This window comes from Spermophilus citellus (genome assembly GCF_964194105.1).
Source record: "Spermophilus citellus genome assembly, chromosome: 6".
Classification (NCBI taxonomy): domain Eukaryota; kingdom Metazoa; phylum Chordata; class Mammalia; order Rodentia; family Sciuridae; genus Spermophilus; species Spermophilus citellus.
The window spans coordinates 125,508,251-125,526,822 of NC_138187.1; the positions used below are offsets into that span (position 1 = coordinate 125,508,251).

Genomic DNA, 18,572 nt, shown 5'->3' on the forward strand with positions numbered 1-18,572 from the left:
CTCCATATTGTTTTTGGTAATGGGTATAATAAGCGCATTCCCACCAGCAAAGTGCAGGATTCTCTTTTCTTTACATCCTCTTCAACACTTGTTACCTTTCATCTTTTTTATTACAATCATTCTAATATACGTGAGGCACTATCATTGTGATTTTAATTTGCATTTCTCTATGAATTAGTGATTTTGAGCTTTTTGTTTTCAAATATTTGTTGGTCATTTTTGTATCTTCTTTTGATAAATGTCTTTTCAGGTCATCTCTTCATCTTTAAGTGGGTTGTATTTTTACTATTGAGTTGTATGAGTTCCTTAGATATTTTGGATATTAGCTTCTTATCAGATGTATTGTTTGCATATATGTTCCAAACCATAGAAGTCTTCATTTCATTGATTGTTTTATTGACTGTGCAGAATACAACACAGCATTTTGCATTGTAATTTTTGCATGACTATATCCAAACCTACTTTGCTATGCCTCAATAATGGACATCTAAATTGTTACCAATCTTTGGTTATTATAATAATGCTCGAGTAAACTTCTTGGTAGGTCTGTTCTTGGTTTTAATATAGAAACTATTCTAATGTTTAGAGTGGTAGAGAGCACTGTAACACACATCTATTTTTAAAATCCTTTATAGAAATTGTAAATGTTTGACACTTTCTCACTATGAATTTTTTTTCTTTAAATTAAAAAATTATGGGTAAAGATGAAGTGCTCTTAGAATTTCTTCCCAGAAGCAAATACTACTCTGAAGTTGTGTGTCACCTTTATTATGATATTTTTATGCTTATTTATTTACAAAATATATTAATATAATTGATATGTGATTTTCTTATATATTTGAACAAATGATGTCATACCATGATATCGACAATGTATATTTTACGCTCAATATTGATTTAAAAAAAACTTTTAACATTTTGAGTACTATATACTCAGAGGTAGTTGCAAAACTAGTAGAATGTACTGTACCCTTTACCCAGTTTGTTTCAATAGTAACATCTCATGTTACTAGATGCAGTACAATATCACAACCAGGAAATTGACAAGTATAGAATATTTTTAATTAAACTAAAAACATATTCAGATTTAATTAGTTTATGCATGCACCCATTTGTGTGTGGGAGTGTAGTCCTATGTACTTTTCTTTCTTCCTTTGTTTGCTTTTCTTTTTGGTGTTGGGTATTGAACACAGGTCCTCACACATGCTAAGTATGCCCTCTACCATTGAGCTATACCTCCAGCTCTGCAATTTCATTTCCTGTGTAGGTTTGTGTAAACATCACCACAATCAAGATACATATTTGAGCTGGGCATGGTGATGCACACCTGCAATCCCAGCGACTTGGGAGGCTGAGGTAGGAGGCTCAAAAATTTGAGGCCAGCCTGGGCAACTGAGAGAGAAGCTTTCTCAAAATTAAAAAAAAAAAAAGTTAAAAAGGGGTGGGGATGTGGCTCAGAGATAGAGCACTTGCCAACATGCATCAAATACTGTGTTCAATCTCTAGTACCTCAGAAACAAAACTAAACAAAATGAGATTTGTTTCATTACTAACATGGAATTCCCTTATTCAATCCATTTGTAGTCATGCCTACATCCCTATCCATGGTTCTAGAAAGCATTAATTTATTGTATAATTCTGTCAATTTGAGAATGTTATATAAGTGGGATTGTATGAAATGAACCCTTCAAAATAGCCTTTTCAGTATGCTCTTAATCTAGATAGATGCTCTTAACATCTATCCAGGTTGTTCCATACAATGATGGCTCATTCTTTTTTTCTATTAGATGGTTAGATCAATTTATTTAACCATCTACCCTTAAATGGACTATATGAGTTGTTTCCAATTTTTGACTACACAAATAAAGCTACTATGAACATACAGATTCTTGTGTGAACATATGTTTTCATTTTTCTGGGATAAATGCCCATGAGTGTGATAGCTGAATTTTGTGTGTGTATGCATACATGTAAATGTATATTTAGTTTTATAAGAAAACTGCCAAACTTATTTTCAGTTGTAGTTGGCCATATCATTTATTTGCATTTCCACCAGTAATGTATGTGGGATCTAGTTTCTTCATAACCTTGCTAGCATTTGGCATTCCACTCTAATACGTACGTAGAGATATATCTTCATGGTCTTAATATACATTTAAGTAATGGATAAAAAGTTGAACATCTTTACATGATCTTATTTTCAAACCATATTTCCTCTTTGGTGAAATTCCAGTTCATATAAAAAATATATTGTTAACACTCTTATCAGCAGTGTATAAGAAGACTATCCATCTTCTATTATCACTTGGTGGTATTAGAATTCTAAAGTTTTCCCAATCTTGTGAATGATAGAGAGCTAGAGTTCATATCATTTATCTGGTTGGAAACCCCAAGGCCAAAACCTTTACAGAAAAGTGAGACTTTATGGTATGCAGCATTGATAAACTCAACCACTACCTTCAGATGCTTAATCACCTGAACCCAGTGGTCTTGCATCAAAAACCATAATTGTGGATAAGTCCATCCTGGCAACTAAATACTGAGAGGCAGTGAAAGTCTGCCTAAATTTCTAGAGCAAAAAAAAAAAAAAAAGACAAGGTGTTAATGGATATAAACAAGGCATTATTTTTGAAGAACAGGAAGACTTACAAGAGAACTAAATAAATTTTCTAGAAATGAAAATTACAGACATTTAAAACAAACAACAACAACAAATAACAAAGTAAAAATAATCACGAACAGATTAAACAAAAGAAATTACTGTCAACCTAAAATTAAATACTCAACTAAGCTATAATTTAAGAGAGAAAGAAGAACAAAGACAAATTTAGACATGTAAACTAAAGGAATTTATTATCTTCAGATTCTTTTAAGGAAAGATATATTTACGAGAGATATATACTCATGGATATATAAATGAAATTATCTATTAAATATAAAAGAGAAAAATAATAATGGCCAGTGGGATAGTTAAAAATAAGGAAAAGCTAAAATGCCAAATAGTCTATAGATAGAAGTGCTTAAGAATTAAAGTATTCCAAGGTCCTTTTTTTAAAAAAAATATTTTTTAGTCATAGATGGACACAATACCTTTATTTATTTATTTATTTATTTATTTATTTATTTATTTATTTATTATGTGGTGCTGAGGATTGAACCCAGTGCCTCACATGTGCTAGGCAAGCGCTTTACCACTGAGCTATAGCTCCAGCCCCAAGATCTTCGTTTTATTCTGGGGGCAGTTAAAGTGATTACCTTTAAGACAGGTATACATGTTAAAAATATACAAATGTGAATCAATAAGAGAATGAAAATCAAATGCATGTCTTTCCAACCAATAGAGAGAAATGGAATTGTGTAGAAATCAAGGAAGAAAAGGAGGGAAGAAGGGAGATGTAAACAGGAAAAAAAAAACCCATAATAGATACCAGAAAGAAGTTTAAACATATCAGAAATGACAGTAAATATAAGCAAACTAAACTCTTTTGCTAAAGGTAGATAATCTCACCCAGTAGCTCATTTTACCTGTCATGATGAGTCTTTGAACACATGACTGTCTGGACATGGACAGCAAGGCAGTGGCCATAGGTCCTACGATTGCAGTTAATGGTGGTGTTTTGGATGACCACCTCAAGGTATGTTGAAAGTGAGCTTGAAAAGTGTTTGGAGATGGCCTTCCTGTTGCCTTCTAGCCCTGAAGACTGCTCATGACTGGTCACTGTATATGCACATAGGGGTCATGCAGTTCTATCAGGTCATTCCTCTCTTGTTTGAGGGATGGGGTTTTGTGTGTGTCTGGGAAGGGGAGTTGTTTTCTACTTTTTTCCCTAGGAGGGTTGTTTTGTGTACATGCTTATTATATTTTAGTTAATTTCACTGACTTAAATTAGAAAGGAGGGAACTCAAATGTTCAATGGATGCTGGGAGTGAACTCCACATTTGATTTTGGTGAAAAAGTCATAAAGTCAGTTAATTTAAGGATTTTCTACAGCCTGCCCTCCTTCCCTCCCTTCCTTCCTTCTTTTCTATTTTCTTTTCTTTTTTTCTCCCCCTTAGAGACAGGATGATGTAGTGGAAAGAGAGAGAGATTTGGAGTCAGATTGACCCAAATCCTCCTCCAAAACTCCCCAACATTCCAGCTGTGTGACTATAAAAGTTACTTAGCCTCCCTAATCTTTCCTTATCTTCATGAAATAAGGATATTACCTACCCTAAAAGACTCTTGTAAGGATTCGTGGTTCTTTAAATGACAAGTCTGATCTAATTACTCCCTGCTTCAAAATCTCTTAATGTCTTCTTATTGTCGTTGGATAAATTTAAATTTTACGTGTTGATACAAGACTGAACCCACCTCTCCGGCTCATCCCAGCTTCTCTGGCAGCCCTGTCCTCTGCCCCAAAGCCAGCCAGGCAGTGCTCACACTTGTCAAACTCTCACTTGCCTTTGGCCCTTGGAACATGCCCTCTCTTAGCCTGGTAGTTCTTGCTTGATCTCTTGGCTGGGGTACTTCCTGCTCATTCTTCAAGTCTTGACACAGATCTCACACTTATTTTCAAGGCCTTTGCAGCTGTCCGTGTCTATCGCAGGCCAGTGAGGCATCCCTTTCAGAAGCTCTTTTTTTCCAAGTGTGGTTTCCTCTTTGAGTGCTTCTGACACCAGGAATGCTTTGTTTTATCTCTGCCTTCTCTAGGGGATGAAAATTCCATGCAGGTGGGCTGGTGTCTCTCTTGCTTACTCTTATCTTTGCATGGAACACCATGCTAACATGGGGTAAGTGCTTGGCAAATGTTCATTAAATGAAAGGAAAAATATGAAGCTAGCACTTAGTTCATAGCCTGAGGCAAGGTCCTTAGTAAATTTTGTTTTTTCCTTTCACATTAACCCCTTCTTCCCCTCCTGGCAGTTGCCTGTCATGATCATGGATAATGGAAAACCATTTGTGACTGATTTGATAATGATGGTAACATTTCTAGGACTCAGCTGCACCTCTAATTCTTAATAGTCCTAAATTTTAAAAATGTAGTAATGGAAAATGTCAAAACAAGAAGTTAAAAGGATAATACAGCTGAAATACTTCTTAGCCAAATTGGAACAAACTAAGATTGTTGCCCAATTATATTTCAAGAAGAGATTTTTATTTGTGAAGGTATCATGTGAGTTCGTGCTCAACTATAGCAAAGTATATGGCTTAATACTTTTAATTGCTTCCCCCTGTCTTAATTTTTTTCCATTAAAGAACAAGTGCATCATGGAAAAAGTCCTAAAAATAGTACCTGCCCGGTTTTTATGGAGAATGGTGTTTATGACAGAAATTAAGCAGTTGTTTAGCTTGGGATGTCTGAAGCCCCAAATCAGGCTTTGTTTTGTGGCTAGAGCTCCACCCATCTGGTAACATCAAGCTCTTTCTTTCCCTTTGAATACGAGGACGGAATTTGTCCTCATTTTGTAGTCACAAAAACCCAAGTCAATTTTAACCCAGCGAGTTTGTGAAAGTTGTACTGACTAATGGAAAGAAATGAATATTCAGGTGCCAAGGTGGGTATGGTTGGAGCAAAGGATTTAGAGAATCAAGGTTTCTCTTCACCCACTGAGGGATGGTGTGTGAGGCTATTGTAGGTAATGGTGACTAGGGTGTTTTTGGAGAGTGTTTCTTCTGTGCCTTTAAATGACCAAGGTAGCCAATTTGGTAGGTGGATTGGTTAGTGTGTGTTTTTGTGTGTGTGTGTGTTGGGGGGTACTCTTAAAGAGGAAGTTTTCTGAGTTTGACTCCTGCTTTCTTCTGCTGCTGGTACCCAAGGTGGTACTCCCTAGAGATGATGATCTTGATGCTTCTGACTCCTCCCATTCTTGTTAGGGCCCATTCTGGCCATAGTGGCTTGGGTAAGTCTTTAAGCTTCCAGGAAGACTTCTGAGTTTGCTCACAGTTTTGTCCAGTGCTATCGCCCAGTTCAAGCCTGCATCTTCTCTTTCCTGGAATCCTGCAGTAGTCTCCTGTCAGACCTCCTTGTCTCCAGACTTACCTCTTCCAATCCTTCCTCCACATTGCTGCCTGGTTGGCTTCACCAAGAGATCAAACTATGGACCTCCTTTCTCTAAAATTCTTATCTGTGCACCAAGGGTATATCATTTCATTTCACTTCATTTCCCAATATTATATTTTCTAGTCCACCCCTACACAACAAAACCTCACCTCCCTTCCCCGCCCCTATGCTTCTGCCACACTTGAACATCTGTTTGCCAAAAATGTCCTGTGTGGAACTTGTGGGTCTTGAGGCTTTTCCTTCAAGGGGAAGCTTGACAATAGCCTCAGTCCTAAGTCTATTTGGACCACCTAAGGCAATTCATTTTCTCTTATCCTCTGCTGTCAAAGTACTTTTGTATATGCATTTCTTCCCATTTGTTGCTTTATATGTTAGTGATTTGTTTATACATCTCTCTCCTATTCTAAACTATGGGTTCCTTGTGGTCAAATTTTAGTGTCCAACAAACATTTAATCAATGGCTGTTTTTATTAGAATAAGAGCCCTTAAAATCTGTGGGGTACAAATAAATGCATTTAAACGGTCCCCATTTCTTTTTAGGTCACTTTAGTTTTGCTGTTCTTGACCCCTGATCCTTGGGAAAAGCCAAGGACTTCCCATATCACCCAGTGTGACTGAAAGAATGGATTCCTGGAGGACTCCAGGCTCCATGAACTGATAGCCAGAGCCTTTCTGATTCTCATCTGGAATTTCCTGAATTCTGCCTCAGCATTTACAAGAATATGAATATGCACTCATATCTATATTCTGAATTGGTCTTCATTGTATCTCTCTAATGTTGGTGGTATTGCCTTCATTTTTCAGGTGGAGAAGTTGAGGCATATAGAGACCTAACAATGAAACCAAAGTTAAGGGTCTGCCAGATTGAGCCTGTGGAACCTGTATCTTGATCAACTCGGTGTTTGCAGCCGTCTCTAATGATTTCCCCAGACAGCCCTCATTTTCTGCCAGCCTCCCACCTTCTGTCTCTCACACATTTACATGACACATATGCCCGTAGTCACATTTTTTAATCCACTTTTTATTGTCTTGTGTATACATTGCTTACTACACACTTACTTTTGTGTTGAAATGTGTTTGTTTACTACACACTTACCTACCTGTGTTGAAATGAGCTTAGGATGTTCTTGTGGTGCAGTATAACTTTCACAATTTAGACCTGTACTCTCCAGTATGCTAATTACTAGCCCAGTGCCACTATTGAGCAACTGAGATGTGGCTTGTCTGAATTGAGAGGTTTTAAATACACATCGAATTTACAACTTCCTATGAAATAAAGAAGGTAAAAAGCATCTTTATGTGTTAAAATCATATTTTGGATATATTGGGTTAAATAATTGGGTTAAATATTATTATAATTAATTTTACCTGTTTCCTCTTCTTATATGGTTACTAGAAAATTTGTGTGGCTCACATCATATTTCCATTGGATAGTGCTGGTTTAGAGTGTAGGCTTTTGAATTAGACTTGGATTTGAATTTTAGCTTCACCATATAATTAGATTTGTGGTTTGGGGGCAATTTACCCCCTCTGGAATAATTTTTCTTTTTCTATAAAATGAAGACCACTATCTACCTCACATTATTGTGTTAGGACTAAACTGTATTTTATATGTAAAGTACCACGGCCAGAGTCTGGCATGGGAGCATAAGGGTTAGAAGTAGGGCCTGCAGTTAAACTTGTCAAGGGTTTTAATACTGGATGCACCACTTAAAAACCTTTGTCCTTCTAAGTCTTAGAAAGGTAAGGTTTACAGCAAGGGAGAAACGGCAAAGTATACAAAGTATACAAAGTATACAAAGTCAAAGTATACAAAGCTTCAAAGTCTTCAAAGGTTAAAGTCTTACCTTTCTAAGACTTAGTTGCTTATTATAAAATGGGAATGATAATAGTAGGTATCACATGGAATCATGAGTTAAGTGAACTAAGGTGTATAAAGGGCTTATTAATTCAGAACGGGACATACAGTAAGCACCCCATAAATGATAACCAATAACATTGTACCCCATTCCTAAGAAATAGCATCTGTTAGAAACTTTCCTGATGTTAAGTGGTCTATGTGGACTCTGTTTTTTATTTTTACTTCTTTATGGAAGTAAATATAATTCTAATATGGCCCTAACACATAACATATCCTCCCTTGTCCATATCATGCTTATTATGGTGTGCTAAGAACATTCCTGATATTACAGATTTGTTACACATTATACTAATGGATTAAAATCAGGGTCTTAAAAAGATATCTACATGCCCATGTTCTTTACAGCGTTGTCTACAATAGCCAAGACATGAAAGCGACCTAACTATCCACTGATGGCTAAACTGATAAAGAAAATTATATAGACATACATTCAGTAGAATAATATTAAAATAGAGTCAAATTCTTCTATTTGCAATAGCACAGATGAACCTGAAAGGTTATTATGCTAAGTGAAATAAACCAGACAGAGAAGGACTAAATTACATGATAGCACTTACATGAAGAATATAAAATGGTCAGATTCATAGAAGCAGACAGTAGAGAGGTGGCTGCTCGGGGCTATAGCAAGGGAGAAATGGCAGGCATAAGTCAAAGTTATAAAGTTACAAATCTTCAGTTATAACAAGAAAAAGTCCTAGAGATATAGTATACAACACAGTGTCTATGGTTATCAACCCTATATTGATACTTAAAAGTGTAGGAGAGGATGGTGCGTAAGATAGAGTCATAAAAATGAGCTGCAGAATAGTGAATGGAGCCTGAGTTATGTTTACTTGGTGACAGAGAGTACAGAATTCCCTCATGTAATCGTTCTGGAGGTTTTCTTAAAGAGAGATCTGAGCTTCACATTTAGTGGCACCAGAACTGGAGAGGCATTAAAAAAGCCAAGCAAAGAGAGTGTTTTAAGAAAGAAAAAGTACTAAAATATATTAAATGTATGGAATAGTCCAATGGATTTAATAACATTGAGATCATTGGTAACCTGGACAAGAGCTATTTTATTAGGGGGTGGGAGTGGCTCATTCAGGAGGCAGTAGCCAGGTTGAGGTGTGAGGGGAAAAAGTGGAGATATTGTGTTTCAACTTCTCTTTCAAAAGTCTTAAAGGGAAATAGCAAAAGAAACTGTAGCAAGAAAGGGAAGTTGATTTATCTCTAAAGATGCTGATGGGATGATGCCTGGTCCAAGGAGAGGTTGAAGGGAAGAGAAGAGGGAGTCATAGGTAAGGACTGGGTGTAAAGTACTCCAGGGGGTGGAAGAAGGATGAGAGGAACTGGCCTTGGATGGAAGAGGACACTTCCTCTATTGAAACAGGATGAGGTAGGTGGGTGAGGATGGAGGTCAATTTGTAGATACATGACCATTGGAAGAGGCAGGAGTATTGCTGTGGTTCTGTCTTTTCAGTGATTCATAAGGCAGAAACATGAACTAAAAGTGAGGTGTAGTAGAAAATATTTAAGAACTTAAAGTTAAGACTATGGTCTCTCATCTACCTTAGCAAAAATCACTTTGCATGGTGACAGCCACTCGATTCATAAGTGTTTCTGGGTAGTCATAGTTTGATCTTACCTCTTTTATAACCTTACTAGGTATGGTTTTGGGACTGGGATTGGTACTCTTAAAGGTGACAGGCCCTGGCCAATGTGGCTCATTCAGGACTTTGAGAAGTCCTGAAGAAGGTCCACAGTGCAAGATGGTGCCTTCAACTAGTTCATAAGATGACAGGATGGCATGTTGCCATCGTTCATGGGTTTTATAGATAAGAAACAGTTTATTAAGAATTAGTATACAATAGAAGAAAAGCATTGAATCATAAAACTGCATTTGGACTTAAGGTCCTGTTTGTTATCTTGGATTTGGCTGTGAGCAAATCATTTACATTCTGGGTCTATTTTCCCAATCTGCAATATAAGCAAAATGCCAACCTTTTCCGCTCACGAGATGTGCTGATGTGTGTCAGGTAGCCCGCACAGATGGATTAGTGGTGAGACCTGGAGTCTTGGAGCTGGCAGCCCGCCTTCCACTCCCAGATTCTCTGCTTACTCACCCCTTGCATGACTCAGGGTGAGTCACTTCACCTCCATTATTCTGAGCCTCCCTTTTCCCATCTGTAGATAGATCTCCCTCACAGGGTGATCATAAGGATTCAAAAATGCAATAGAGGATTTTGGAAATAAAAATACCAGAGAAATGTGATTGACTAGTCAGTCTGATTTTCCTGCTCTTCCTCAAGGGAAAAATCCTAACCCTATTTTCTTTCCAGAAGCAGTGTTCAAAATGAGCATTCAATAAAGGCCTATAATGAGCACTTCCTGTGGGCAGATCCTGGCATGGGGTGTTGCATGGGGAGACAAGGGAGAGAGTGACATCATGCTAGGAGGAGTAGCATCTGCCTTTAGGGGGACTCCCAATCTGGCCGGGGAAAAGGACAGACACGAGCCCTCTCTTAGGAAGTACATCCCAAAGGGCTACTAGCTTTCTACTTCTGCAAGCTTCTGTTGCACAAGACTGACCAAAGGAAGAAACTAGAAGTATACATGATCATACTGATAATGGTAGAAAAGAGGTGGGAAAGAATACTCTGTAGTGGTTACCAGGACGACCAGACCAGCTTATTTTCCATGAGCACCCACTCTGCACCCTGGGTGAAGCCCAGTTGCACTGCAAGCTTTTGAGGCATCACCATACAGCTAACCCAGGGCACAGCTAAAATGGTTGGATGAGGTCTGTACTCTCTATTTTGACTCTGTACCCTGATATTCCCTCTTTTTGGAGGAAACTAATCAGTTTCCAGATAAGAATATACTGAAGAACCCTGAGAATGCTTTTGCTCCTGAAGGTGGCAGTCATAGAGCTCATCAAAGGGATCCTGGTACCTGACTTCCTAGTCTGAATCCATTCCCATACTCACTTCTGAGAAGGATGGGGGGGGTCAGTCTCATGGGAATCTTTCTGATCAATAAGAATAATTTGTCATTTATCACTGTACTACAAAAAGGCTATCACTGCCAGATAGTTAACTGGATGCAAAATACTCTTTGGGTCAGGGAATTTTTCTTAAGAATATTGATTTTCTGTAACGAAGTACTCACTGTGCAGAATTTCCATCTTGTTTCTGTTTTCCATAGTGTCATGATAACTACTAAGAGTTCATATCAGAGTGATGTGTACATATATAGGGTCTTAAATCAGACTCTAAAATCTTGATTTTATAGGAATCATTCGTAGACTTTTACATAAAGACTTGGAAAGAGAATGTCTCTTTTACTGATCAAATGTCCCAGTATCAATCTACTTCTATAAAGTTGATGCCCTGTGTTTTAAACTTAAGATGCTGCAACCCAGAGATAGGAAAAGAGAAAATGAATACACATTCCCATCAATCTCCCCTTTTTTTAGCTTAGCACCTTGGTTAATTTCTCTTTGAGTACATGTTGTAGAAATAGCAGCTGGAAGTCAACATGGCATTTTTGAGAGATAGGAAGAACTCTATTGACTCAGGCCTTCCCTCAGGCAGGGCCTAATAGTGTCCTAGAAAGAATCAGAATGGGAAATCCATTTAGAAATAATTATGGATTACATCAGATTGTCACAGTTACAACCATTTTTCTCTGAAAGGGCATTTCCTCCTCAGGGTTTGTTAGCAAGAACTATGGATCCCTAGGCAGCTTTGGTTCATAATCAGCAGGTGGTTTCTTACTGGTATATTCTTTGGAGTTCTTGCTGAATAGTCTTATAGATTCTTTAGAGATTTTGCTGAATAGTCTTATCACCCAGGCTGGATTTTGCAAACATATAATAAATTCCTAAAAAATACTCACCTCTCTTTTCCAGCTGCCTTTCCTTTGAATGCTCAGGACTCCTTCATCACAATATTTGGAATTCATCTATATTTGGTTTATTTTTATTATTTTAAAATTATTTTTTAAATGAAAAACAGGAAGGATAAAATTCAGAGATAATGAGTGTATTATCTTTGGGGGTCTTTTTCACATTTTTTCTCTTTCCATGTTTTTTGATGAGAGCTGATAGCTTGCCTTGCCCCTCATCTTCTTGAGGAACGTACTCAACATTATAGTTGTACATAATCATGGGATTTGTTGTTACATATTAATACATGCATGTAACATACCAATATAATTTGACCAATATCACTCCCCAGCACTCTCTTGTTCCGTCTCCACTTCCCAACCCCTGGTCCCTTTCCTCTGTTGATCTCCCTTCAATTCTCATGAGATCCCCACCCTCTACTTTTCTTTTTTCCTCTCTAGCTTCCACACATGAGAGAAAACATATGACCCTTGACATTCTGAATTTGGCTTATTTCACTTGACCTAATGGTCTCTAGTTCCATCCATGTTTCTGCAAATGACGTAATTTTATTTATTTTTTTTTATGGTTGAATAAAATTAAGTATGTGACTTGGGTTGGTGGTTGTTTTTTTTCAGTCTCTGGAGATCCCGCCAGGTGATTGTCTGTATCAATAGTTTATATCTTTTTTATTTCTGAACAGTGTTCTTTGGTATACATGTATCACAGTTTGTTTAACTATTCATCTACTGAGGGTGTTTGAGTTGTTTCCAGTTTTTTGTCTATTATGAATAAAGCTTCTATAAATATGCACATACAGTTTTTATGTGATTGTAAGTTTTCATTTTTTTCTGAATAAGTGCCTAGAAGTAAAATTGCTGGGTCATATGGTAATTGCATGTTTAGTGTAATAAACTGCCAAACTCTTTCACAGTAGTTGTGCCATTTTACATTCCTAGGGATCTAGTTTATCAGCATTTGGTATTGTCAATACTATTTTTATATTTTAGCCATTCCAATAGGTCTATAGTAATATCTCAGTTTTAATTTGTTTCCCTAATGGCTAATGATGTTTAACATTTTTTTAGGTGCTTATTTGCCATTCATGTATTTTTTTGAGTGGAATGTTTTGTTCATGCCTTTTACTCATTTTCTAATTGAATTTTTCTTCTTTATTGCTGAGTTTTGTGATTATATTTTGTAGAGTATGTGTTCTAAATACTGTTTGTTGGTTTGCAGATATGTCTGTTCTAGTCAGCATTTTTGTTGCTGTGGCTAAAAGATGCAATCAGAACAATTGTAGAGGAGGAATAGTTTATTTGTGGGCTCATGGGTTCAGAGGTCTTAATCTATAGAAGGCTGGTTCCATTCCTTGGGGCTCAAGGTGAGGCAGAACATCATGGCAGAAGAGTGTGGTGGAGGAAAGTGGCTCTCACGATGATCAGTGTCGGAGACCAGCTCCAACAGGGGGTCTCAGGAGACGAACGGATGGCGAGGAGTCGGCGAAAGAGGGGGTGGAGAAACAACACAGACACCAAAGTGAAGGTGTTGATCCCAATCTTTACTTGTGAAGTTGATCATATATACTTTTCATTTTGGCAGGCTCACAGTACTTTGTGGTTACAAAACAGGAATCATTATTCAAAGAAACAAAATATTACCTAGCTACAATTAGAATAGAAGAATGTATCTTGGCTTATGCATAAGCAAGCATTTGTACTTTCAGTTCGAGTTTTGCTTTGAGCTGTTTCTGCTTAGTTAACTTCTAATAATAGTTACAAATGTCCCAAACTATTGGCCTATACCTTGACTATTCTTTCTTGACTTACTGACTGGAACCGGTGCCATGGTTACGGCAAGTGGTTGACTTGTTATTACTTTTAATCAAACAAAACTAAGAGCACAAACCATTGTGCACAGGAACAAGAACAAGTTGGCCAGTACTAAGCACTAATCTGTCTTCTTAACATTAATTTTTCTTCTCTAGATTTTAATTTAATTTCTCAAAAACTTCCTTGACAGGAGTACAGGGAGTTTTTCATTAGACATTAACAATTTACACTCCACAGCTGAATCATTGCATTTAGAGCAAACAGATCTATGCTTTAGAAGTAATTGCATTAATTGGGAAAGTCATGTTTTTTCCTTCATACTTAATGGTCATATGAGAAATCGCAACTATACTTATTAAAGGAATACAAAAACAAATCAGCCCATTCCCAGAAACATACTGTGCTCCTCCAGAGGATGGACGCCTTGCGCCATCCACCTCAGTAGGGCCTTGCCATTGCCTGAGTCAGGAGAGGGGCGCAGCAGATCAGGAAGCTGAGAGAAACTCCGCTCACCAGTTACAAAATATATACCCCAAAGGCATGCCCCCAATGACCCACCTCCTCCAGCCACACCATACCCACCATACCCACCATCAGTTTCCACTCAATTAATCCCCATCAAGGGATTGATTCACTAATTGAATTAAAGCTCTCATAATTCTATCATTTCTCCTCTAAACCTTGCATTGTTTCACACATGAGCTTTTTGAGGGAAACCCCAAATCCAAAACAATAACAATTTCTTTCCAATCATAGTTTGTCTTTTGCAGAGTAAAAGTTTTACATTTTAATGGAGTCAAATTTGTCAGTTTTTCCTTATATGGATTGAGTTTGGGGCATCAAATCTAAAAACACTTTCCACAGACCTAGATCCTGAAGATTTTCTCCTACATTTTTTTTCTAAAGTTTTATGCTTTGCCTTTAAATCCACAGTCCATTTTTTAGTTAATTTTTACATACGGTGTTAGACTTAGACTTAGAGGTTCTTCCAGGCTATAAGCATAGTGTCTCCTTTTCTTTATCTTTATTTTAATCAACATTTTATTATTTTCTGCATTCACATCCTGTTCATGTTCTATGTATTTAAACCTAAGAATTTTTAAAAATGGTTATCAATGTATAATTTTTGTGTGAAATTCTATTATATAGAAATACGATGATTTTCATTTTTATCTTGCACTCCATGACCTTGCTGAACTCACCTATTTTAGGAGTTTCTATGTAGATTCTTAGGGATGTTCTATGTAGACCATTGTGTTGTTGGCTAATGGGGAGGGTTTAATTTCTTAATTTCTGATCTGGATGCCTTTTATTTCCTTCCTGGTTTATTGCAATGGCAGCCCAGTGTTGAATAAGAGTGATGAGAGCTGGTAGCTTGCCTTGCCCCTCATCTTTGTGAGGAATGTACTCAGTCTTCACCATGAAGTATAATGTTAGCTACAGGATTTTTCTGTAGATACTCTCTGACAAGCTTAGGAAATTTGCCTCTGTTCCTCTACATTTCCCTTTCACTACTGCTTTAGCTGTATCCTACACATTTCGATATGTGGAATTTTCATTTTCTTGAATTCAATCTATTTTAAAATTTCTCTTGACACTTTCTCTTTGGCCCAGGGGTTATTAAGAAGTGCACTTGGTTTTCAAGCATTTGGATATTTTCCTGTTATCTTTCTTTGATTGATTTCCAGTTTGATTCCATTGTAGTTGGAGAACACAGTCTGTATGATGTTCATTCTGTTAAATTTGTTGAGGTTTGTTTTATGGGTCACCATATGGTCTGTCCTGAGTGATGTTCTATGTGCCCTTGAGAAGAATGTGTATTCTGTTCCTGTTGAGGAGAACATTCTAGAAATGTCAATTAAGTCCTCTCTGGTTGAATTCATACCCTTGCTGATCTTCTATCTAGTTGTTGAGAGAGGTGTATTGTGTGTCTGTTTCTCCTTTCAGTTCAATCAGTTTTTGCTTCACATATTTTGTAATTCCTGTTTGTACAGACACATTAGGATTCCTGCTTCTTTTTAGTGGGTGGATCCTTTTATCACTATGAGTTGTACCTTCTTGTCTCTGTTGTACAGATAATTTCAATTACAGAACAACAATTGCAGAACAATTTCAATGGTTTTATCTTTGAGTTCACTGGTTCTTTCCTTTATCCCCTCTATTTTGCTATTGAGCTTACCCATTAGATTTTTTTTCTATTGGTTCTAAAACTTCCATTTGGTTCTTCTTTTTATCTTCTCTCTCTCTCTCTCTTTTTGCTGAAGTTGTTTTTCTTCATTTTTTTTTTAATGCTGTCCACAGTTGCTTGTTACAGCATTTTTATGATGGCTGTTTAAAAGTCTGTGATTGGATATTTCTGATATCTCTATCATTTTAGTATTGGCATCTATTTATTATCTATGCTTTATTCAGTTTGATATTTCCTTGTTTTTTTTTTGCATAATGATCATTTTTAAATTGAAATCTGGGCATTTTAAGCATCATGTTTTGAAACTCTGGATCCTACTTAGAGTTTTCATTGTAGTTGACTTTCTTTAACACTTATATGTCAGAGGCCACCTAGATTTCTGCCAGGTTGGGGTAAAAGAACACATTTTCCTCTCAGCCTCTTGGGACACCTGAGAGGGTGCTCCTTCTTGTGCTAGGTGGGAGCGGGAGCTCCAGCTCCCCACTAAGCTCACACTGATCCTCCCTGGGTTGTAGGGGACTAGGGGTGGTCTCATTACTGCTGGGTCCTAGTGGAAGTCCAGGCTCCTGGCTGGTCCTTCTCTGGGGCTTCATTGTAGCCTTGAGAAAGAGGAAGTCAGGTTTTCTAGACAGAGAACTTAGTGGGAGTGGGCCCACAACTTTTTCCTGTAGTGGATAGCTTTAATAGAGTGATTATTATCTAAAAGCTTTCTGTCTGGAGGCCATAACTTTCCTAGACTTTTGACTGGGGAGAATTTTTTTTTTAACCTTGTACTGGGGATTGAACCCAGACCTCTCACCTCCCACATGCTAGGCAAGCACTTTACCACTGAGCTATATCTCCAGCCCTTTTTACTGCAAGACAGGGTCTTCCTAAGTTGCTGAGTTGCTCAGACTGGCCTCCAGTTTCAGTTCTGATCTTCCTGCCTCAGCCTCTCTGGTAGGAGAAGGGACTTTTTGGTGGGCCTCTTTATCTCTACACACCCGTATCTTCATGGTCCTTGATTCTTTACCACCAAGTCTGGGAATATATGAGCCAAAGAGGAATCCTAGGGAACTCACTGCTGTGCTGTACCTAGCGGGTTTGCTTTCTTTTCTTCAATTTTCTGAGTCTTTTACATTTGTTTTATAGGCAGTGTCCAGGGCTTCTCCTTGTACTTGACTACTCCATCTTTTCAGAAGCAGATGTCCTACTTGGTTGTTATTCTTTGCTTTATTTTTAGAGGCCAATCTTCTTTCCTGCCTGAGGTCTTGGGGCCTGGCCTTCCTTGATTACACTTGTGTAAGTTCCTTTTCATGGGGAAGGGAAATTAAAATCCCCAGGCCTAGAAAAGCTGTGTGTGTTCGTGGAAGAGGTAGAAAGAGAACCCCTACCTGAAGATGCACGTGGTTACTCTGCATTTTTAGCTTTCCTTTGTCTCTTTTAAGGGCTGGGGTCAACCATAGGGAAAAGAGGGATGTTTATGTTTACTTAATGGCCTTCAACCTCTAGAGGTAAAAGGAAGTGGCTATGATGACATAAGATGGGGTCTCACCCTGAGATTCGCAGGAATCTGTCAGTGGCACAGAGGAGCGGCTAAGGACTCTTTTCTAGCTTGGCCTGTTCTCCGAAGGCGCTGCTTTTTGCCTCTGACTAGTTGATGGGAAAGGCCATCCATGAGCTTGTCGTAGAGCCAAACTTTTCCTTGCACAGTCTGCTGTCTTATAAGCCTGGGTTACTCAGAGAAACCTAATGAACCTTGATGTGGAACAGCATGAGTTTTGAAGCTAGATGGAGTTTGGGCTCCTGACTCCATCATTTGCTAGCTCTGTGTCTTTAGAGTTCATTCATTTACCTAAAACAACCCAGGGTACCTCCGCTGGGCTGGCCACTATTGCTGAGCTTGTGGCATATGGTGGTGGATTTGCTTCATTGTTCTTTTCTTCTCTTTTTAGCGACGAGGGGATCCAGCTGACTTCACTTCAAAAATATTTCCAAAATTTTTTTATTACTCCATATTTCCCTCAGTTTATTATAGGTACCCGGATTCTCTTCCCTTATCTAGGGTGACTTTTTAAAAAATACACCGGATTATTATCCCCTTGCATAAGACGCTCAATTTACATCCAGCTGATCTGAGAATAAAATCCAGTCCCTCCCCACAGCCAACCAGGGTCTGCATGATTTGGGTTGTACTTTCCTCGCTGGGCAACTCTAGCATCTCCAGTTTCCCCCAGCTTCCTCAGTGCCCTTCATCCACATGGGCTTTCTCTCTCTTCTTTTTAAATTTTAATTTTTATTGGCATATTATAATTATACATAAGAGTGGGATTCATTATGCCATATTCACGCACATACATACATAATTTGATCCACCTCATTCCCCGGTGCCTTCCCTTTCCCTCCCTTTCTCTCTCCCCACACTAGCCTTCTTTCTTTTCCTGAAAACATCAAGCTTGCTCCATTCTGAGTCATTACACCCTGGATGCTGTCTGCCTGGGATAATTTTTCCATACAACTTTGAATGGCTGGTTCTTTATGAGCAGTCGGGTTTCTCCCAGCCCTCCTCCTCAGCCACATTTGATCAATTTTCTGTTTTTTCCCCTCCCTCGCCTCTTATTTAGCTCAGAGCACAATATGAAACAACCTTTGATTTGTTTACTAGACTGAGCAGGGATTGGGTTGTTGTCTTCATTGCCATATGTCCAGGGCCTAGACCAGTTCTTGGCACAGAGCAATAAAT

General features: G+C 38.0%; 1 protein-coding gene across 2 annotated transcripts in view; it reads left to right on the plus strand.

Moving 5' to 3' along the window:
- KCNH1 (potassium voltage-gated channel subfamily H member 1) overlaps positions 1-18,572 on the plus strand; it is a 371,392-nt gene that overhangs the window by 63,041 nt on the left and 289,779 nt on the right. The window lies entirely within an intron of this gene.